Source organism: Aedes aegypti, chromosome 1, assembly GCF_002204515.2.
Source record: "Aedes aegypti strain LVP_AGWG chromosome 1, AaegL5.0 Primary Assembly, whole genome shotgun sequence".
Classification (NCBI taxonomy): Eukaryota; Metazoa; Arthropoda; class Insecta; order Diptera; family Culicidae; genus Aedes; species Aedes aegypti.
In genome coordinates, this window is record NC_035107.1 from 117,871,369 (window position 1) to 117,894,722 (window position 23,354).

The 23,354-nt window shown below is 36.4% G+C and overlaps 1 protein-coding gene across 1 annotated transcript in view; it reads right to left on the reverse strand.

The window, feature by feature from the left end:
- LOC5566101 (zeta-sarcoglycan) overlaps positions 1-20,881 on the reverse strand; it is a 323,275-nt gene extending 302,394 nt beyond the window's left edge. The window contains exon 1 of the mRNA XM_021845974.1: positions 20,373-20,881. The gene's annotated coding sequence lies outside the window, so the exon portion shown is untranslated. The remainder of the gene's footprint in view (positions 1-20,372) is intronic.
- Between the last annotated feature and the right edge of the window lie 2,473 nt (positions 20,882-23,354).

The following is a 23,354-nucleotide window of genomic DNA, read 5'->3' on the forward strand; positions in this document are numbered from 1 at the left end:
TGTTCATCGAAGTGCTACTACAGCCCTGGAATGCCCTCCCCATCGCACCGCAATGTTTGGTAAAAGGGAAATTGTTGGGCGACAGAAAACTGGACCAGACGGAAAACCTCATTGATTAAGGTATTAAATTTTGCATTCAATTTATGGTGTGGACAATTAATTTTACACCGCTCGAATCAAGGCTCCGCCAGGATGGTGGTGAGAGTTGTCGCCTGTTGTGCACCCTAAAGGCTCATGGAGTAGTTTGACTTTTTTTTCTCAAATTAATTTCGCTTATTTTTTCTCCATTCTTTTCTAAGTATCACTTCAAACATTACATTCATAGCTCATATCTAATTGATCTGTGTTAGACAATACTATCATCCTAATTTGGAAAAACTAAATTAAGCTTTTATTGAAATTTTGTTAATAAGATATTACGTTCCATTTTACGTAACAGTTCAGATTTTTTACAAGTGAGTTGCTTAGCAGAGAGAAATTAAACGCTTTCGATTAACATATACTAACACAACCTAAACATATAACGCATTAATCGTGACTATAGAAGATTGCAACGATTTTTGTCTGAAATTATTAATTGTGGGTTTCGTGGCCGTGTGGTTAGTGTTACCAAGCATTTAGCCGTATCGAGTCAAGTGTTCGATTCCCGCTTCAGTCTGGAAAATTTTTGTCAGAAATGTATCTCGACTGTGCCACTGGGCGTTGCATGCTAGTTCGTTGTCTAGTGTGGGGCTTCTTTCAATGGGAAAATCATCCAATAGAAGCATTACCGTGTCGGTGTCTAATACTTTCATTCGACCTTTGCTCCAATGTTTACCCATTGGATATTCTATGTACCTCATCAGTACTGTGCCAGGCAGGGAGCTTCGGAATCATTTTCAAAATTTTATAATGAATCCTCTGCAGAGCTTTCTTCCTGGTATTACAACAGCTAGTCCATATTGGTACAGCATACAACATGGTCGGCATGAAAAATTTGTTTGAAGATAAAAAGCTTGCACATAAGACAAAGTTGCGATTTTCCGTTATTAAGTAGAAGAATCGAAATGCACAAATGAACTCAGAAAATAGCGTTTTCTGTGAGGAAATTTACCAATCAAACGATTCCATTCATCGTGTAGTGTAGATGTGAATAAACGGGTTATTGCATGAATTGTTGTGCGATTTATGGTTGTCTGGGATAGTTATCACTTTTTTTTTGAGTAGCGCTATATGATAAGAGATTTTCAAACTGTTAACTCACTATTTCCGTAGTATTTACACAACATTTGCACAGTATTGTTCGATCCTTGGATTCCCATTTATCACTTGAATTCCAGGATCCACACTGGAATGCCAAAATCCATATTAGAAATCCAGGATCCATAATGTAATCCAAGGATCCGCACTGCAAACTCAAAATCCCCTCTGGTATCCCAATACCCATACTGAAATTCTAGGATCCACTCTGGAAATTATAGGATCCTAATCCCAGGATCCACACTAAAATCACAAGATCCACACTGGAATTCCAATATTCACACAGGAATCTCAAAGGCATTACTGGATAAATTCAATGACATTCAAGATCATCACAGAAATCTCACATTTCACATTGGAATTCTACGGCACACTAGTCTCCCAGGATCCACACTAAAACTCTAGGAGCCAGAGTGACACACCTGGATCCACATTGCAATTCCAGGATCTGGATTGCAACTCCACACTGGATTTCTAGCATTCACACTGAAATCCCAGAATCCATACTAGATTTTCTGAATCCATACTGGATTCCCAGGACCCACACTGGAAACTCAAGGATCCATACTAGAATCTCAATACACTCAAAGTCCCCTTCGGATTCTCAATATCCACACCGTTAATCCTAGAATTCCCAATATCCAGGAATTCACCTTCGAAACCAAGGACTTATGTTGCGATCCCAGGATCCCCGCTGAAGCTCCAGAATCCACACTGGAATCGAAGAACATTGGTTACCTTGGATCCATATTGAAAATCTAGAATTCACACTGGTATCCACACGGACCAATATATTGGAACCCCTCTCATCGTGACAACATGTCTCTCGAAAGCACTTTTCATAACGGCTTTTCGTTTTGGGTGTATCGGTGTCCGTGTCGGTCCACCGTCCCTAGCAGCCGTGATTGCACTTCCAATGATAGCGATAATTTATGTCGAAAACCTGAAGCCGTCGCTGTTGCCTATTTATTTGTTTGGTGTTGGTTAATTCGCATCCAGGAATATGTTTTAAAGGTTTGCTGAACAATATCCTTTTGATTTTTGTATGCCGAATAGAGATGTCAAAAGTTAAATAATCCCGGTAATTATCTTCAAGTTCAGCTAATAAAAGCAAAAACTTTTTCATATAAACCATATGAAACCACACCAATTTAGTTTATTCTACTATAGACCACCTATCAATATAGATTCCATTTTGGTCGCATTCAAATACCCGGCAGTCTTTGAGGTTCACCAGAGCTGGGATGAACAATTACAAATTCAGGATTACGGCGATTATGGCCTAAGCTGTCAGAAAGATTCCATATCGGTGTTGTGATGACTACTGTTGCCAATGTGGAACACAAATTAGAGTTTAATGAAAGCAGCACAGTGAACTATAGAGTAGCGTCAAATTAATTAGTGAAATAACATCAATCTGGTTAGTGTTTGTGGGTGCCGAGCTTATTCTGCATTTGGTAATAGATGTTCATTTCTAGTTGGCGAATTAGTAACAACATTTGAAAACTGGGTAGTTGTTTCAAATAAGAGGTTTTTTATCTGAAAATATTGTTTTCTACTATAAGAAAAATCAATAAAATATAACATCATCACTATTTTGTAAAGATATTTAAAAAAAAACAATCTTATGTTGGAAGTTGCAAACGAACTCATTATTTGTATAATGAGGAATCTATTGTATAATACTTTTTATGATGAATAAACTGTTGATTGATTAATTGAAAAATAGGATTACTAGGAGTCCCGCTCCAAAAATATAATCTTTGAGAAAAAAAATAACTAACGAGAATTGCTTGTTTTTAATTATGAATCGTGGTTTACGGCCAACCAGCCGAGTGGAAGTTTAACAACTACCGAAAAGCTAAACATGACATATAGTTTACAATTAGATAAAATGGACAAATTGATGTGAAGTTTTGCGAAAAATTTACATAAATATATATATATATATATATATATATATATATATATATATATATATATATATATATATATATATATATATATATATATATATATATATATATATATATATATATATATATATATATATATATATATATATATATATATATATATATATATATATCCAATATATATCCAATGCCTAGCCCGAGAGCGCATTATTTTTTGGGTATTGAACGGCATCGGACTCATGTTCCGTAACCGGCCGTTTGAAAACGTCGCGACCCATTGGAGGCCCACACAATAGAAACCTCAGCCAGCACAGTTGCTGGCTAGTGTAGCGTTGTTTTTGGATTGGCATCTCATTCTTCCGAAAGAGGTGCACTTTGCGAAAAAGGACCACGTGATTATTGAGCTGAAATCTAATTCAGGTTAACTCCTGCGTTCATGAGTCCTCTCATGGCGTAGGGGTAACGCGCCCTAACTAGAGATCAGGGAGTCGTAAGTTCGATCCTCACTGAGAAGACGTGTAAATTTTTCGTAAAACTTCACATCAATTTGTCCATTTAATCCAATTGCAAACTATATGTAATGTTAAGCTTTTCAGTAGATGTTAACGAGAATTGGTCATACATACCGGCCTGAATGCGAACCGGTTCCAGATCGTTTGACATATCTGTCACCCCATCAATGGGATGTGAATTGGTCAATTTTGCAAACATTTGTAGAACAGTGATAAATCAGCAAATTTCAAACAGTTCTTCGACATTTGCACCCATGTATGTATTTCAATACTTGAGTACAAAGTTTTTTTGCGAGTATCATTTCAAACATTACAATCATTCCTTATACCTAGGTGTCCTGTGTTAGGCAACACTATCAACCTTATTTGGTAAAACTAAATGAAGCATTTCTCAACATTTCGTTAACAATATATTGCATTTCATTTGCCGCAGCAGTTCAGATTTTTTCAAGATGAATTTATTTCACCTGCTTATAAGAGAGAAAAAAAAACGCTTAAAATTGCTTAACCTAACTAAACCAAAATATATAAAGCATTTATCGTGGAAATGGAAGATTGTTATAATTTTTGTCTGAAATTATTCATTATTTTATTAGACATTTGTTCCAATGTTTCAACATTGGATATTCTATGTAACTCATTGGTACTACTCATGGAAGGAAGCTTCAGAATCATGTTCAAAATTTAATTTTTAATCCTCTGCAGAGCTAACAGCCCAACAGCTAGTCCATGTTGCTGTACAACATGGCTGGCCTGAATATTTGTTTAAAGATCTACAGCTTGTTCTTTAGAAAAAGTTTCAATTTTCTGTTACTAAGCGAATACAGGCATTTTATATATTTGTTACATTTGACTTGAATGCCCTCAATGTGGTTTTTGAAAGTTGAATTTTTATCTACCATGAGCCCTAGACACATAACTTCATTACATTTTTGCGTGTATGAAGAAAAAATATCCAAACTTTTTTGCAATCGACTACAGATGACACGCAGACTTCGTCCTTTGGCAAAGAGGCCAGTGCTAGCCGCAAACTAAGATTTATGGCATCCTTGAAGTAACGCAGGTAAGTCAGATGTAAAAATATTGTATAATATTGGTCCCGAAACGCTGCCTTGAGGAACACTAGCTTTTACCGGACGTCTTTCAGCTTTGCAGTTCTGATAATTAACCTGAAGTATACGATTTGACAGATAACTTTGAATTATTGTAACAATGTATGTTGGAAAATTAAAGTTTTTTAAATTTTATAATCAAGCCTTCATGCCAAACACTGTCGAATGCTTTTTTCTATGTCTAGAAGAGCATTATTTTATTGCTAAAGCATATCATACCACCACATAATATCCACGAATACCTCTACAGTTTTTTTTTATTTTTCAAAATAAAGATTACTGAATATTTGCTTTTTGTTTTGCTGGCAAGCAATCCTCCTGTATCTCCAGAATAAATGGTCCTGGAAGATTTTTTTTAAATATCCCTGAAGTGAATAACATATGGTCGAAGGACATTTAGTCGACTGGCGTTTAGTCGAAAAAACGTTGGGTCGAAATAACGTTTAATCGGATATTTCGCCGGATGAACATTTGGTTGAAAACGATCGATTGCAATAGTAAGCATATGACATTTGGTCCAACGAACATTTCATAGAGAGGACATTTGGTCAAATTTAAAAAGTATGGTATCGAAGTTGTACATTTATTCCGATTTTTTTCGAAAGTGGCATTTTGTAGCTATTGGACAGAGTGATTGAATCATTGAAAGAAAGTACTAGTCATTTTTCCAACACTCATTATGCGGTAAGCAATGTTTTGTTATTCAATTTGATAAACAGGCCTGGTGTAGGGCTAAATATCTCGTTAAAAATATTAATTATTCTCTCTTGTACATGCGAGATTTCGAAGTATAGTGTTCTGGCAGATGGTTGTAGCAAGTTGGCTTTGTATTGGCGTAGTCACAATTAAATTCGCTGGCTACTTGAGTGACCGGTATGGTATTGATGTTCCATGCCCCCCTGTCAGCCAATAATCCATAGTTAATGTTTCGATTGTCGATCCTCAATAGTTTTGAGACTACATATCCATAAAACAGCCTTTTGGTTTTATCGGACTTCCGAAGAGTCCAAACAGAATGCTTCCTTTGCTTTTTGACCACTACTTTAAGCTTTGGACACACATCTAGCTCAAAAACTTCACTTCTTCTGTTCGGGCCACGGAGGGGAAACAATTGGATTGTGACGGGATGAAAATTTCATCAGAATCGCTTATTGGATCATACACAACCGTATTGGAAAAACTCCATCTGAAGTAGGCTGTGGCTGGATTAACTGGCTGCACTGTAGCCTGCTCCTTACTACGAAGCTTAACATTTTCATAGGGTAACTTCCTCATGACTTCTTGAGTTGACATCTGATGTAGAGCCAATTCAACATCCTCAGTGGTCGCCGTGGTGTGTAAGGCCCTACTTGACTGAACGACTTGTTGGGTCGAACAATGGTAGCTCGGTCTTATTCCATCGACTAGTGGAGAAGGACCTTAGCTTAGCTTAGCTTAGCTTAGACTGACTACACTAGGGCAATTCAAATTTTAAAAATGTTTGAAAATCCAATCTCCCATATGCTCCTCACCATCCTTACCATAAAAATAGTGTTCTGTGAAATTTTCAGCTTTCTAGGTAGTGATTTAAAGGTGGCCCAAAGACAATATAGGTTTATATGGAAATTACTATGGAGATATTTAGAGAAATGTTCCAAACACTCTAGTACTGTAATGTAACTAGAAACTTATCATCCCATATTGAAAACTCATTCTTCAAACCTTAATGAAGAATTTTGCTGAAGAAACAAATCCCTTTTGAGCTAATTTTGTTTGGGATTTTTATAAATGTTTGCAGGGCTATAATCCCATATGAAGCTATAAAATAGCAGACAAACTCATGGATATCGCTGCTGCTATCTTTCGGATTGAATTTCTCTCTTCAGCAAATTTCTTCATTATGGTTTGAAGAACGAGTTTTCAATAAGGGATAATAAGTTTGTATTAATATTACAGAACTACCGTGTTTGGAACATATCTCAAAATTTCTCCATAGTAATTTCCATACAAACCTATATTGTCTTTGGGCCACCTTTAAATCACCACCTAGAAAGCTGAAAATTTCACAGAACACTATTTTTATGGTAAAGATAGTAAAGAGCATATGGGAGATTGGATTTTCAAACATTTTCAAATTTTGAACCGCCCTAGACTACACATATCAATGGTTGCTATTCCGTGATTGACCGAAGTCAGTGAAAATGCACAAAGAATCAACTAGAAGGGATTGGCCATAATCTTCTTCAGTGTGCATAATTCAGTGCCTCTATTTATACAAGGTCAATAACGGCGCCGGCCACATCCTTGCAGTCAGGTGGGATTGAGGGAAGGAATGTTAGTATGTAACCTTTGCTATTTGGAGACCGTGTTTGCCTCTGCATCTCCACAAAGGTTACTGGGAGGGATGTTTGTTAATGGGGAGGATCGTTGGGTCAAAGGATTCACTTTGATAAGCGATTAGACCATGATAAACAATGATTTGTGAGATATATACATGCTTATACGTAAATATAATTGTTCATATAATGTTCATATAATGTCAGTACGAAAGCATGTGTTATTATATTTTACTTATTTGAAAAGAAACAAAAGACTCAATTGGTTGGGACATCATAGAACACTCTTATTCTTATGCCGACACTTACAGTGGCGAACCATCCAAAGTTTGTTGAATAAAGTGAACCTTTCGCAAGTCTACACTTGTCGAACCATTCAAAGTTTTTTTAATTACAAAAAATAAAGGTATATAAGGGGTGTTCTGAAAAAAAAAAATGTTAAACATAAATAAATCATGAATCAGAGTTTGTGTCGACACTCACAGTGACGAACCATCCATAGTTTGTTGAAACATCATATTTACATCCCACCATTGTAACGATTAAATGTGCAGTCATACATATTTTATATATTAGAAATAGTAGCATGAAAAGAGCTCACCAATTGATCCGTTATCCTTGACTGAGCAGCCACAATCCACTTTCAGCTTCACTCGTTTGCTCGGCTAGTACTCAGAAAAAAAAAAAATAGGCGCGCGACCCGAAAAAAAAACACGGACGACAGCTCGGGCTTTCTTGACGCACTGCCCAGGAGCAAGCGTCAAGGTCGTCGAAAGATCAAAAAGAACGAACCGATCGCGGCACTTTTTCACTTACGAGATCGACGCGCGACATGTTTGATCCTGCCCTCGTCGCTCGCTCCGGCAAAAGCAAGCGTCAAGGTCGAAAGATCAAACAGAACTCTCCATCGACTAGTGGAGAAGGACCGTAGGTAAACTCAGGCAGGGTTCTGTCACTCAACGAATCGTGCGCAACTGGCATAACTTCGCCGACATCTTCCCTGCAATGCTCCATAACCTTAGCACTCCTCTTACTTCTACGGTGTTCCTCGAGTTTTTTAGCGGCTTCCTTTGTTGCTAGCTCGATCTGCTCCAAGCTCCGCGCATATTGTTCTTGTGATACAGCCATATGTCTTCCAAAACTCATCAACGTTCTCGCGATACACGTTTTTCGGTTTATCTGCCCTTCGTTGTTTATATTCGGATGAACCTCGTCCATGAGATAAGTACCGAACAGGTATGTTTCTTCGATGTAAGTAGAACGAAGAACGACCACTTGCTTGACCACAGTGGTAGCTAGTGACTCTGGCAGAATTAAACAGCATATCATCTGCATCAATCCTCGAATGGTAGTATTACTCACACCTCCTGGATCGAATCCCACACTAACAGATCCTATCAGCCGGTCACTACCGTTAGAGTAGGACACTATTCCTCGCAAATGAGCTTTCGGTTGAGTGACTATTGAAGTGTTGGTTATCCAATCTATCTGTTTTGCTTTTGTAGATAGTTGGAACGCATACCAACTCTTTTCGACTTTATTCTGCATTTTTCCGTTTCTTCCAGATGAGATATTATCGATATCATCATTTCCAACCAATGACGATCTAATTGGGGTAAACATTCGATGCTTCCGTTCGATATCTGGACACGAATCAAGTTTACTACAAACAGTCAATGTGGATCTTGAGCTTTTGGTTTGCTCTGTTGAGGAGAAGCGACGCGGTTTATGCGAAATAAGATTTTCATCATTTTTTGAATCATACTGAATCGCTCCAGGTAACTGTGGCTCGTTTCTGACAGCACCTATATCTGCAGACTGCAGCATCTCATACTGTTCCTTCCTGTGGAACTTCTTACCCATCTATGGTTTGCATATGGGAAAGGCCTCAATTTCGATATCAGCAACATTTTCAGCGATTTGACGTGAATGTACAACTTTAGAATCATTCTCGATGACAGCTATAGAACAAGACGAAAAGTTTGACTGAATAGTTTTTGGTTTGAGGTTATCTGAGCCTATTTTATCGAACGTTAGAGTTGGTGAGCAAACTATGTTAGCCAGGGTTTTGTCACTCGACGAATTATGCTCGACTGGCATTATTTCGCTGACTTTTCTCCTGCTGTATGTGCTAATCATTGCTTCCTTTTAAGCTCTATATTGTAACTCGATCTTTCTGGCAGCTATTTTTGCCTCCTGCTCGATTTCCTCTAGCTTCCTTTCGTATTCCTGCCGTGATCGTTGACTTTCTTCTTCGTACTGTGCCATCCGCTGTAGATGTTGTTCTTCTAGCGCCTTTAAACGTTGCATCATTCTTTCTATACGGATATTACTTCTTCCGTTAGGATACTCCATGGTACTTAGAATTTAGTATCTTTAAATTCTTGAAGTTTGTTAGGGACGTTTTTCTCGGGAGCAATGGAAACCTCTCGATAGCAGCTTAGATTTCCAGCAGCTTCAAGACTGTAATTTTATTTGATAATCTCCTTAAAAATAGTTCATATAGTGCATTAAATTCAACTTACATTTAAGTTTCACGGCTATTTCTCCGAGATACGTTTCGCCTAACCTTGCGATATTAGTTACATATTTCACTTGTTAATTTCAATGCATGAATGTGCAGACATATCAATGCTATAGCTATCATTGCTTGACAGTTCGATTGTTTCAAATCATCATTATTAGGCCAAAGTTAATAAAGAAGTCTGGAGTCACTAAAAATAGAGGAAATCATTTCCAACAATATTGATCAGCCCATTGCGGTTTTGACGTTTTTTGTTGCTTTTTTTTTATTCAGGATTGTTGAGTTGCATTTCGGCCTGTCTGTCTGATTGAACGATCTTTCAATAAACTATTCCCAAATTAGCTTTCGATCAAATTTCCGAACGGCTAAACGCCACTCGAAAAAAATGCCATTCAATGAATTATTTTGAAGATTTTTGATTAAATGTCCCTGCGACTAAATGTAGTTTCAATGAAATGTCATTTGGCCGAACGTCATTCGTTATCTCCACGAAATGTCGATTCGATCAAATGTTATATGCTTAGAGTAAGGTGGGGCAAAAGTTCGACCCTAGTGGTATAGAGTAAGGTGAGGCAAAAGTTCGACCTTAGTGGTATAATCAAAGTTTCCATGAAAACAAAAGCAGTTAAAACAAAACAAATACCATACAGTGAACCTTCAACATATTGGCTATAATTTTACTGAACAAACTTGTGTCAAAATATTTACCCATTTTTAGTTATAACAGTTTCAAAATTGATTGTCTTATTCGAACTTTTGCCCCCACCGGTGGGGCAAGAGTTCGAATCTAGTGTGGGGCAAAAGTTCGCTGGCTAAAACACAAAATTTTGATCTTTTTATGACAGGCATACTTTACACCAGCCGTAAACTTAAGTTTGCCGAAAAATACACACTAAATTTTCATCCAAAAATTGCCCAAAACCGGGTTAATTGTAATATACTCAAAAATAGCAGTTTTTCGCAAAACAAAGTGGAAATGTAGAATTTTGGTGACAATTTTCACACGATCAGACAAATTTAACTAAATTTGAAGATAATATGTGGATTTTAGGCAATTTGAAAATTTTTCCGTGATTTTATACATGGGTCGAACTTTTGCCCCGCTGATTCGAACTTTTGCCCCACTATGGGCCAAAAATTGTTTTCAAGCAATTATGCAAAAACTAATACACCTCAAAGCAACCTTATGATAGGCCTAGAAACGCCCTTACATAAAATATTGGAAAAGATTTTATCTTCAATTGGTTCCATGCAACGAAAGTTTGACCAAAAATTACAATATTCACGTCGAAAAACAACAAATCGCCATAACTTTTCCAAATCTCAATCGTTTTTTATGATATTTGGAGTGAAAGTCTCTTACTTGAATAGCATTCGAACCACTATGACATTTATAAGATTTGTTTTGAATTGAGCTAGAAATCTCAAAAAGAAACTCTTACCCCACTCGAACTTTTGCCCCACTTTACTCTACTATTGCAATCGACCGTTTTCGACCAAATGTCTATTCGACGAAATGTCCGTTGGACCAAACGTACATACTTTCGGCTCAACGTTATTTGACTAAATGTCATCCTACCAAATGCCATAGATTAGAAAATAACTGATATTATGCGATTTTCAGGAAATCTTGGGAGAAATGGAATCAAAACTGCTTAGATGATTCAAGGAATTTATTTCCTAAGAAGGAATTTATTTCCTAAGAAGTAATATCTGTGAATAGTTGACCTACTAAGGTATCAAACCCGTACTGAGTAGCCAGGGGTCGTAATACTGTGATCCGGGGTATCATTGATCAGCGGGGTAACATTGATCGGTATGATCCTTCTCGTAAAAAGTTCGAATCATCATTTATTGATGAAATATTTTCAAAGCATGAATGGTGCCTCTTTTTCTTACATTTATAAGTTAAAGAAAATTGAGGGTTTTGCAAAAAATGCGTTTCATTCATGCGTTAATTTGTCAACTTTTTGAATCATTGATTTTTATCATTATGAATATCACTACCAAAGATTAATGTCTCACACAAGTTCTGCAAATGATATGAACAAGAACAAATGCGATTGTTACTAGAAATGGCATCGCCGGAAACGATTCCGTTGTCAAATCTTTCATAAGTTTATTCAATTAAGTAACATTAACGAACTACTATAAAGAATCCAGAATTTCCTTAGGAAATTGCCTACCTTTAGGCGTATTAAGCGGTTCAAAGTGGTTTTATTTTTGGAATAATTTAAAAAGTAAATGACTTGTAAGAATTTGGTGTTCATATTCGGCTTCAGGGGCCATGATTTAAGTAACCAACAGCATTTTCAATTTTACCGAACGTTGTTTACATGGGTGATCAATGTTACCCCATACCAGCTAAATCAAAAAATCACTTAAAACATTTATTTAAACATACTTGAATTTTATGAAAACCAAAATACAGTATATACTCACGAGCAGTGGGTACAAGTACTTGTTTTAAAAATATAAAACTTGCAACATTTGCGTTTTAAAATGAAAATTTTAAGAAATATCACAAAAATTGATCAATGTTACCCCGGATTACGGTACTGTAAAAGAATCACTGCAAGTTCTTGCCCCGAATCACTCTATTTTCCGTATTTCCGCATGTTGATTTATTTTAACTGACATAAATAACAACTTTAACCAATTATAATTCGTCTGTAGATTCATTGACGAGGAAAACTTTGGAATACAAGTAAAAAAAAACTAACCGCGAAGTTTTCAAAATATAACCGTGTTAAAAACGAACGAGCACTGTATACCACTCTTATTGTAACCGATTTTTCTCTACATAAACTTAATCAGAAGAAACCTATTTTTTTTTTACTTCCTTCCAGATTGTTTTCAAGAATTCCTACAACAATTTCTGAAAACAAAATCCATGACGATTCTTTTAATGTAATTCCTGCAGAAATTCTTGAAAGAATTACTGGAAAATAGACTATTTATCCTGATTGAAACCTTATTACAACACATCAACAATTTTTTTTTTTTTTTTTTAGAGAATCTTGCCGAAGTTTTACTTTATTAATTCATAGAACAATCCCAGGACAAATTCTTGGAGTAGAATCCCTTTTAACAATGTCAGATAGATTTCTAGGAATAAAATGCTTTTTGGACAAAATCTGTGTGAGAACCACTAGAAAAATTCCTCAAAAACTCGTTTAAAAAAATTAGAAATTTCTGACATAATCCCTGGAGGTACTATAAGATCAGTGGTTCCCAACTTTTTTGGAGATGCTGTCATTTTTGACGTTGTATTAGAGTGATTCCAAGCAACAGCACCAAAATTTGGTAAATTTTTTAATTCATTTTTTTCTATTGAGCTGAAACTTTGCACAGTTTTCCAGTTCCATCTAAATCGTCATTTTCCGATATCAAATCTTCAAGTTGAGTCACGACTAACTTTTCAAAAGGGTGTATGTGAAAATGGTTCAAAAATATTCAAAAAGCTGCACAGCAAAAACGGTTCGTTCGATTGTTAGACAACTAAAGAAACAAAGTTAGACAACTAAATAAAGATTCACACAGTAAAAAAAATTTTTTTTTGCATTAAAAAACATAATTTTTGACACAAAAACTCAAATATCTCAAAACCCTATCGGAATACCAACGTAATTTTTTGAGGGAAAACGGTCCATTATATTAGCTATCTACCATAAAAATTTGGTGATGGTAAACCAATAAACAAAAAAGTTATGACATTTCAAACATGTCACAATTTTCACATTTAGTAGAAAAAAAAAATTTTTGGAAGACAACACTAAGGCTGTTTTCTCATGACAAAAGGCTGGCGACCCCACGCACTTTCATCCAGTCAACAGTTCAATTAACTCCCTTAGGCTACCCCTCCCCAATACCCAATATATAGTAATATATCATATGTAGTGTTATTAAAGTATCTTACCGTAAAATTATAGAAATAAAGAAATTAAAAATTATACTCAGCTTAATCCAAATAAACTCAAAAACAACGTCCGGAAAAGTATTTCAAGCTTGTATCCAAAAGATCCAAAAGTTCTTCTCCAGAACGGATTAATCTGGAAAACGAATCACTTCCAAAGGCTCGCCACGAACTCCAAATCTAGAAAACGGCTCACATCCAAACGCTCGCCACAATCTCCTGGAACTTGTATCCGAAACGCCACAGCACACACGAAAACCGAAACCTCGAACAGCTTCTATGGTTCGGAAAATTTTCTTCTCACTAGTTGAATCCTAAAAAAAAAATCGATGTTAGAAAAACTTTTTTCCCTAAAATATGCCCAATTTGCAATTTATGGACGACTTTCAGTAAATTTATTTACGAAACTTTTTGCTTAAGGATGATCAAAATCTGAAATGGCCGTTTTTTTAAATCGACTTTAAAGTTTTGATATTTTTTTTAGTGTAGAAAATGTGTTTTTATTTTTTCAATTTTTTTTCCCGAAACGTCTGGAAATTTCACGACAGTCCCCCATACAACACTTTTTTGTAGGTCTTATCGTTTTCGAGTTATACGGGTTTATAAAAAAAGTAAAAAAAAAACTTTGACCCTTTCCAAATGTTAGTCTAGATAGATTTTGAAAAAACAAAGTATTAAAGTATCTTAGTTTCACATAGTCTTCACACCCAGAAAGTTTAATTGAATTCTGAAGGGATACTGCCTATCCTTTTGTCGAGTTGGCGTGAAATCCGTCATACCGTGCTGCATCGAATTGCCGGACGCTTTAAATTCCGGACACTGGCCTTTTTCAATGGTGTTGTAAACCAAATTGCGACTTTTTCGTTTGGAATCTAAGATTAAGATGTCTTCTACTCACATTGACGAATGAAAAACTTTTCTCAAGCCCCATTTATGAAATCTCTGTACAACTTCGATTGCTCTGGTCAATCACAGAGTAGCAACTACAAATTGTACGGTCATCTATGCTCATGCTCATCCATAATTAAGATGTCTTAAGATGTGTATTTCCAATCAACACCGTACATAACGTCTCCCTTGGTGGGTCTTGCGTCCAAGCCAACCGCCGTGAGCTTCGGAGTGAAAAACTTTCGTTAAAACATAACAAAGTGCATTCATATGCTTAAGAATGCGAACTAAGTAATAAAATGATTAATGGTGAACGAATTTAAATTTATTTTTCTGGGAAATGAAATAAATCCACTGAAAGTTGAAAATATACTTAACACCGTGTTGTAATAGAGAGAGCATAGATAACAGTTGCAACGCTTATTGAGTCGGGAAACGTTCTTCGGGAAATGTGCACTGAAGCGGGATCTTAACACGCACTTCTAGATAAACTTAGATTCAATCTGATAGCAGTAGCCACACGGGTCCCTGCTCCACGAATTGAATAACGGATGCACCACTTTCATAAAACATTTTAATTAAGCACTACAGCTTCTGGAACTATTCAGTATGGATCAATGCACGAGTTCACTATTTGACTTTTAGATCGATGAGTTTCTATATGTTATATATAAACTTTAAAAGTTTTGGATTTGGGTATGCGTTATGAGATCATGAAAACATTTTATTAATACTTATTTATTTATTTATTGTTATTCAATTTTTTTACAATATCGAGCACTTTTGCATCATTATCAATACAGTTCGAGTATAGTTTTGCTTTAATTTTATTTTCTGACAATGGAATGGAACAGTGAAATTTTTGGGTTCCTTGGATCGTTTTCACGTTATTATATTGCTCGCTGAGCTCTGATGCCGTTAATTCGTACTCTTCAGTAGTAGTAAAACAAAATAATAATTTTGTTAAATCTTCTTCTTTTCTGCGATTCGCCCAATCAAATAGTTCTTTTGCAGTTTTTATTGGATGCTCACGTTCTTTGGCTAAACTTGCTCTTGTGGCCATGCGCTTTATGGTTCCTCCAATAGCATCACAAGGACCTTTGCCATGTGACGTAGCATAGAAATGCCATTCTGCATCAATTCCGTACTTTGATTTAAATTGACACAGGCTCGAAAAATTCTTACGGTTTTTGTACTGCGATGCTGCTCCATCAGACATGAAATATATCTTTCTGATTTCTTTATCCTTATCAACGCGTAAAAAGTTAATCATTTTGGCAATGAACAAATTTACAGATACTGAGTCGTGTCTTAAATCTTCGGAAATTACAATAAAACTAAAATGTTCAATTTGCGTACTTCCATTGAAATAAATAACGAATGGATGAATTGTAGCTTGTTGTACGTTCCAGTGATGGGACTGCACTTCATCTTGCAATACAATATAGTTTTCAGAAAAATCACAAATGACTAAAAATTCACCATCTTGTAATGTATTTTTCGTATTTTTTAAAAAGCGGGATTGCTCTGTTTTAATAAAGTCGTGAGGAATTAAACTTTCTAATTTCAAGCAAAAAAATGACACAAACTCATCTACAGGTTTTACAATAGTTTCTAGGTCACACCTATCCGTGGTCACCCATTGCTCAAATAATAACTGATCAATATAAGTTTCTTCAAACTCAGCGAATAAAGTATTTTCCAATGATGAAGAATCTGGACAATCCGAACAAGATCGTAGATAGCAATTTGATGTTGTATTTTCACACAAAAGACTACCAGTTAACATTTTAATATCCTTTGATAAATTGATTCTTTTCAAACTATGTAAGATTAGGTTAATATTTTCGTGTGTTGTGCACACACAAACATTATGTGTTCCTGAATTGGATAGAAGCTTGCATTGCCTTGGACGAAGGCTTGCAAATGAGGAAAAACCTACCTTAATATTTTCGTTAATTTCCTTGAAGCGTGTATACGCTTCTTTCAAAGTAGTCATCATTAATCGTTTTTGGATTGCTTGACGCTTTCCATCTTTTTTTACAGATACATAATCTTTTTGGCCAGGCATAGCTCTACTTACTTCATCGTCTTCAAAATATTGAATTATTTTTTCTTTTGTCTCATCTGTTAATGAAGTACTCGACCTAGCATTTTTGGTTGCAAGACAGTTATTTTTGAATAGTTTTGCCTCTTTTGATGTATTTCTATTGGTTTTGAACTCATCAATGGCGTCTTGAATAGACCACGAGCTTGGCAGCATCGACAAAATCAATAATTTTTCTTTCCTTGTCGTGGCTAGATTCGAGAACCTTTCCTTCATATTCATAATTACCTCATCGTAGTCTGTATTTTCCACATCCTCATGTCCTAATTTGAAGAGGTTTCTTCGTACAGCTTCGTTGATTTCACGGTATTTTTTCTCGGGATAATTGACGTAACCCATCTTCGTCCATTTAATCGGAGTCACTTTTATTCCAGCTATCCCTTCGTTGAAGCGTTCGAAGTTGACCTTCTGGATGCACTCATCTTCTGATTGATTTGTTGAAACAGATGTCGCTGATGGTACCGTGGCAAGACTATCTGCACTTGTTACTTCTGGTAACTCCTCAGTTGTTGTCGGTGCATCTAGTAATTCCTCAGTTGTTGTTGTTTTCGAACTTCCTGCAACCTGATCCACCGATGATGTACAGATTGCCCGTTTGTCAACGTTTAAACGGCAGGACGTACAAATGCGTAAATTTGTATTCAATGTAGACATTGGAGCATAACCAGCCGCTTTCAGTTTATCTATGGTGCTTTCGGTGAGATTTCGTAGCTCTTTCGAACACTTTTTTTCTGCAAACGGCCTGCAACAGTTGAGAAAGCGACTACTCATGTTGCTCGTTAGATTTTAATAAACAAAATCACTTTTAAGTTTTTACTGACTAGTTTGGTGTCGTTTGCTTGACTGAAGAAAAATTTTACAATTAAATCTTTTATATCCATAGTGGTAGTATATTTTTAGCTTTTTCGTGAGTATGTTCATGGTATGTACCTATCATGTTTTTGCTGTTGTTGAAGTTACTCGCTTTCTCCCAAATATGATTAACAAAGTCTATTCTCTACCAAGGCGGGTCTATACCCAGGTGTAATCAGATTTTAACTTTGTGGAGAAAACCAGCGCTGAGAAAACCGACCTGCTTTACGTATACTAGATCACCTACGTATAGACCCGCCTTGTTCTCTACGAGGTAAACTTTTTGCAGGTAAACTAGTCGTATACCTGTATAGAAAACTTTTTTTGTAGCTTTTGTCTTCAATATTAGATTTCTTATAGGTTTCTTTTATCAAAAGGTTTCAACACTATTGAGAGAATTTTTCTTCAGTTACGTACAATAAAAAATATGACACTATCAAGACTTTAGATCACAACACTGGATCGCGTCTAACTTTCTAATAGATGCTATAATAGTTATGAATAATTAAATAAAATATCATGAAAACAACTTGTTAACCTCATGTGGTACCCTTAACAAAAAATTCAACAACAAAGTGTAAAATTTGTGAAATATTTGAAATGTCATAACTTTTTTGTTTATTGGCTTACCATCACCAAATTTTTATGGTAGATAGCTAATATAATGGACCGTTTTTCCTCAAAAAATTACGTTGGTATTCCGATAGGGTTTTGTGATATTTGAGTTTTTGTGACAAAAATGATGTTTTTTAATGCAAAAAAAAAAAATTTTTTTTACTGTGTGTATTTTTTTTTTGAATCTTTATTTAGTTGTATAACTTTGTTTCTTTAGTTGTCTAACAATCGAACAAACCGTTTTTGCTGTGCAGCTTTTTGAATATTTTTGAACCATTTTTACATACACCCTTTTGAAAAGTTAGTCGTGACTCAACTTGAAGATTTGATATCGGAAAATGACGATTTAGATGGAACTGAAAAACTGTGCAAAGTTTCAGATATTTTTGAAATGGTCGATCAGAATCGACTTGCATGCCTCCGTGGAATCCCTCATTAACGTTCTGCGGACCCCTTAAAATGTATGTTTCTGAAATTAGTGTTTGACGGAGCCTCACAAATTTCTTATTATGATTCAACAATTATCTTGGCAAACACACTCAAAACTTTCTGTGTTCTTCACAGATACCATTGACTAACTCGCACGAATTTCGTAGATGATACAGTTCTTGTTGAATGAGGTTTATCTTCTTCTCTATGCAGATAGTTCAAGTATTCTGCTAAGATTATTTGGAAACTACTTAAAACATTGCAAAACATCTTGCCAAGATAAACTTATTAAAAGAACATTGCTAAAATCCATAAAAAAGGTAGTTGTGAAACTTCCAACTAAGAATACCATCAGAAATTCTTTCAACTATTTCCAGCAGTAGGATGAAAATTTATTCGAAAACCATCCTGAAAGATTTTCGTAAGATGAAAAAGCTTTCTTCGGATATCCTCAATCGTTCAGAATCCATAAAAGGCTCGTCATGAAATTTTCCAATAATAAGTTTTTTCCATGCACCATCTCTGCAAGCTGCTTTTTATATTTTTAGAACCATGTTAATGGAATTCACGGGAGCTAATCAACAGCTTATTAGGAAAATTAATAAACATTGTCAGATATCCATCAAGAATCTTCACAGAAATCTTTGACGGATCACTTGCAGATTTCTATCAAAAATCTTATCACAATACTATTGATAGGCTCGAGGTGATTTCGCAAATGATTTGAGTAAAAAAGTAAAGTATTTCGTTTTTCCTAAATAGATTGACAAGCTATTAAACTTACAGGATTAACCCAACAATTTCCTATGGATACCTGTAGGAGCAATGAAGATTGCATTTACAATTTCAATAATTGAAAAAAAAAACATTGCAAAATCGATAACGAAAAATGAGGCTTGTACTATCAGAATGATAATACAAATATTTTTCAGTACCCGTATAGATAAAAACAACAATGATAACTCAACAAAATATTTGAAATAATAATAATTTGGACTCACATATAATGACCTTTTGCAAAATTAGCGGGTATAGAAAATACTCACATTTATTCATCAATCATGAATCATGAAAACCAACACTTATTTACAATGGCTTCGCGAGCCGTCAGGTCGTCACAACCCCCTAGGGGTCCGTGGATCGCCGGTTTAGAAACCATGATTCTTGGTTGAAGTGTTGAAAAAATCATTAACAAAACTGTGAAAAGAAATTGTAAAGATTTACAGATAAATCATTAGATAAATTCTTGGTAGACTTTCTAGTGAAATTTTTGGAAACATCTTTGAGGAAGTTTCAGAAATAACATAAGTATAAAGGTATCTTAAGAAATATTCTAGATTGCATTCTTGAAAAATAAATGAAAAGAAAAAACAATCTCAAAGGAATTTCAAGGAAAATCCGTAAAAATAAAACCACTGGACGAATCCTATTCGGATTCTGTAATAAATCTTATGATCATTTTGAGTTTTTACTCTTGGAGTATTTCCTAGTTCCTGTGTGGTCTCATTTTTTCAGGCAAGTGATATCTAAATTACTGTTATTTAGTTGTTCAGTTGCTTCCAGCTCAGAAAATTTTCAGAAACTAGGGCTTTTTTACTTCCTAACGGTTTTGCGTTTCTCTGTCTATTTTCACATCACTGATATTTCTTTTCTTATTTTTTCGAACGAGATAATTTTACCGGCTACAGTTATTCCTGAAGAGAAAATTGCGGAGGCATTTTCCGTAAACCTTATCAAAATGGAATATTTGCTGGACATGTTAATGTGTGTAATGTTATATATTCATGGATTTTTGTTCGATGTTATGCTTGAGGAAGGTTGCAAAACTTTCGAATAGAGACATAGTAATCATAACTCTGAAATTGAATTGAGACAGACCCCTAGAGCCCTTCTTTGTCAAGTTATCGAAACAAAGTTCCTATTAATAAAATTATTATTTGAACCAACCTTTACAGATGACAACTTTACAAGCTGTCGCCATCAATTCACTGTTCACTGATTCACTAAAAACGTTTCTTCAAACTCAATTCAAACACCACCAAATCTTCCATCTATTGTAATTTCGCTGTGTTTACTCGCTTCACTTGAACTGAAATCACCGAAAAAGAGCTAAGCACTCACACCCACCATACTTTGACTGCGAGCGAAGAAGTTTCCCGCCTCTTCTGGCTCATAAAATTGTAACAATTTCTCACACTTTCCGCCTTTCGCCAACCGCAACGATACGAGCGAATGTTTCGCACTTTCTGGTTCTGCAAAATCCAATCCCCGCAAGCATATGATTTCAAAATCTCCTAACAGCTGATCCTAAAACTTCCGGTTCAAACCCCACAAAATCCGTCCGTCAGATATGTCCTGAATAATTCACTCGATCCGGTTGGAATTCCGCGCGAAGTTGCACTTGACGCCTGAAGATAGACCGCCCGACGAGCAAGTTCGAAAATCACTGAATCGTAGGCCCACTAGCCGTCGCCGTCGTCGCCGGATGGGATGCACACTGGACCAAAATATTTTCATTTCAATCAAAAGGGCCATAGTTTGCTCGCACTCTCTCGGTTTCCCAGAGCGCTCCGATCCGAAGCGCGGTGCTTCTCAGAGCGCTATTAGCAGAAAAATATCTCTATCAAATCTGTACACGCCAGTCCATTTTCCATGGCTAAGCTTCATGTCTGGGCAAACTTAACCTTCCAGTCGTCGCGCGGTTTGACACCGTCAGAACCACTACGCTGGTGTTGTGAACGAGAAGCGAGGTTTTTTGACCAGTGTTGTTCAAAATACAACAGCGCGACGACTGAAGTGTTAATGAAAAACAGTCGTGAGGTTTACGTACCTCAAGGGCTGACATTGTTTGAGCCAAAAGTTTCGAGATTTTGTCACCTTTTTGGGGATTTTGTCACCATTTTGGGGGTGATAGTGAGCATAAAACTTTTGTTTGGTGGATAGCTGAGTAGCCCGACCACTAAGAAGGATGGCCTCTTCAGCAAAGATGCTCAATAGCTACAGGGCAATTATTTGTGTAGCCAAAAAACTCATCACTATGCTGCGCTAGTGAGTTACTGGACAACTTTACCGTAGACGCCATCTTTCCAAGTGATTAAGGTGAAGATGAATCGAAGCCAAACTTCAAATTTTTGAGAGCACGGATCTGGAGAACCAAACATCCGTTTAAGCTCAAAACTTAATCGATTGGTCACTAGCTGGTGGTGATTAATCGATAAGGTTTTCAGCTCAAACGGATGTTTGGTTCTCCAGATCCGTGCTCTTGAAAATTTGAACTTTGGCTTCGATTCTTCTTCACCTTAAGATCCTGAAATATTCGCTAAACAATACTTTGAAGCTCACTAGCGCTGTCTGGTGGCAAAATCTCGAATCTCTTGGTTTAAATAAGGTTAGTTCTTGTACTACTGAATCACTTTGCCAAAAATCGACATCATTCTAGGTGGTCAGGCTACTAAGCTATTCGAAACCAAAACTTCCATGTTCACTAGCACCGGCTGATGGCGTGATTCCAATGACCACCGCATGCCAGCCTTCGAGCTACAGAACAACTCGTCCGAAGACACCAACCTTCCAAAACATCAGGATCTAAAGATATCATATGTTACAAAATTTGCATTATTGTCTCTCAAGGTTCATATGGTGCAAGTTAGAAAGAGTGCCCCTACCGGCCAAGTTCTCAATAAAAGGATGATCCACACCTCCTAAAGGTAGATCGTACTGAGCACTGAAACTTCACCCAAGACAGTACTGTGCTATCAGTTAACGCATAACATATATTCAATAACACCCCCAAATGATGAAATTCCATAAGCCCTGGGTCTCATATAACAAGGATCCTAAAACGTCCTCCAACCATGTATCTAATAGGAGACCTGCCTGTATGTTGTTAACAAAATGTTAATAAATGTTTAATTTGTGTTTGCCAAATTAGGAAGATAGTTTTGTCTAACACAGAACACCTAGATATAAGAAATGAATGTAATGTTTGAAATGATACTAATTAAGAAATTAAAAAAAAAACTTCTGGATAGTACAGATTTGATGAAGAGTTTTCCGATAATATCGGTCCGAGGAGTACCATGCGAATCGCAATTTTCCCGACGATACTGAAAACAGAGAGTGCGAAGGAGAATGAGCATTGAACATACTTTTCCTGGGAGAGTTCCGCTCGGCGCTCGCTCTCAGTTTGCATCCAGTTTGCCGGCAATCATCGTTTTCACCTCACTCAGAGAGGCCCCCCCGAGACCAGTCAAAGCATTATGTGGATTTCTTTTTTTCTTGAGATCGGTGTTATTTTATTGGATGATGTTATTTATCAGGGCTCCGATTCCGAGTGCGCGCGGGGAAGTCTTAAGAAAATTATGTATACCTCCTCCCAGGTCCCAGGAGGAAGCGGGTGGAAAGCTCCTTGCTTATTTTGGTTCCTACTCAGTTATGGTTATGATGATGCTCGCTCCTGGCCAGTAGCGTGGTATGGTTTGTCACAATTCATTGGGGAGAAGCTGGGTTGGGATATTTTGTAGCAAGTGTGTTGTGGTCGGAAGGTAGAACGGAAAAACAAAACGGTCACGGGTAAAAATATGAGTGGGAAAGTGTCAGGAAGCGTGGGAAAACCGGGTAGAGCACTGTTCGTCGTGAATTGCGTCGGACTTCGGTTTAATTCAATGTGGTTGAATGAACAACATTAGAGTATTCTATTCTAAATGCGGCTGCAGGGTTATCAAATTTTGACAAGATTTCTGCACATATTCACACAGTGCTTCCCTGACCGTTATTATAAGAAAAAAATCTCCATCAAATCTGTGCTCACCAGTCGATTTCTATAGCTTAGCTGCATGTCTGGGCATAATTTAAAAAAAAATCGTAGGGCCCGTTTTGAATTTACGCCCTTTTGAATGTGTAAGTCCACTAATTCTAAGGAAATCTGAG